The sequence below is a fragment of the Sinocyclocheilus rhinocerous genome, unplaced genomic scaffold, assembly GCF_001515625.1.
Source record: "Sinocyclocheilus rhinocerous isolate Xijiao unplaced genomic scaffold, SAMN03320098_v1.1 scaffold2934, whole genome shotgun sequence".
NCBI classification, from domain to species: domain Eukaryota; kingdom Metazoa; phylum Chordata; class Actinopteri; order Cypriniformes; family Cyprinidae; genus Sinocyclocheilus; species Sinocyclocheilus rhinocerous.
This window is the reverse complement of record NW_015631073.1, coordinates 112,724-114,269: the sequence shown is the minus strand read 5'-3', so window position 1 is coordinate 114,269 and position 1,546 is coordinate 112,724.

The following is a 1,546-nucleotide window of genomic DNA, read 5'->3' as shown; positions in this document are numbered from 1 at the left end:
CTGCTTAATAATTATGCACACCTGAATATAAGACATTTTTCACTTCTAGCCCTTCATGAATAATTATATATAAATTATAAATGATTAAATACAAGATTAATAGTAGTTATTAAGATTGATCTCGTTTGGAATTGGTAAAATGTGCTTGGAAAAAATATGATCAGAATATCAACTTGCATAATAATTATTCATGCACTGTATTTTTCCTCTTCTGCTGTCATGGTAAGGCAAGGAATGTTGTGATTGGTTGTCAGGGCAGCCAATCAGAATTTAGCAGCCTCATCTCTGATTGGCTGGAATTATGGCATATTGTAACGCTGGGTTGTGTTGAGCAAGCGAGTCATTTGCATTTAGAGAGCACTGAGGGCGGGCATCAAGGGAGCAAGCTAGTGAAAACTTACACGCACAAAAGAGAAGGTTTGCACAAATCCAAAAACTTATTTTAAATGCAAAATTGCTCGAAATACTTTCTTCTTTGCGAGACAAACATTTTCTCCACAAAACTCAGTTCGCACATGTGCAAAGCGCACTTTTGCGCGCTCAAAATATGATCTTTCGCACACAGAATTGTGGCAGAGATCTAATCCCACAGTTCTAGACCCTTTTTAGCACTCTCAAAAAAACAATTATCAATATAGTCAATAAAGCTGTCTACACTGTGAAATTATTCTCTTTCTCACATCGTACATCAGCTCTTTATTTATGATGAACAAATTCACCAGAGAGCAGAATTCAGTCAGCGAAAATGCTCTCTGAACAAAACTCCGGAGTTTCAGCTATGACTCATCTGAATGCCTCTGACTGGTCATTGCATTCATAAGCTCAACAGAATGTTATAATGGTTATAATGCGCAATGCTGTAAAAATGCGTGAAAATAATTATGGTACAACCTGAGCAGATCTTAATTTAAAGGTGACATATCATGAAAATCTGACTTTTCCAGGTTTTAAAGGGTTAGTTCACCCAAAAATTAAAATTAGCCCACAAATTACTCACCCTCAAGTCATCCTAGGTGTATATGACTTTCTTCTTTCAGACAAATCCAGTCGGAGTTATATTTAAAATTGTTTTTGATCTTTCAAGCTGTTTAATGCCACTCTACGGGTGTTGCATGCATCAATCCAAAAGAAGTTAAATAAAAAGCGCCCATCCATAAAAAAGTGTCTCACATGGCTCCGGGGTGTGAACAAAGGCCTCCGCAACGCTGAACTCATACGTAATCCGCCCAGAGCTGCTTCTGTGTAGGACTGTTGGCGCAAGCTACATTAAAGTGATTATTACGTTTTGAATATGGATATTTTTCTTACAAAAACGCATGGATTCGCTACAGGAGGCCTTTGTTCACCCCCCGGAGCCGTGTGAGACACTTTTTTTTTATGGATGGGCGCTTTTTACTGAACTTCTTTTAGACTGATGCAACACCCGCTGAGTGGCATTAAACAGCTTGAAAGATCAAAGACAATTTTTAATATAACTCCGACTGGATACGTCTGAAAGAAGAAAGTTATATACACCTAGGATGACTTGAGGGCAGTGGTTTTATGG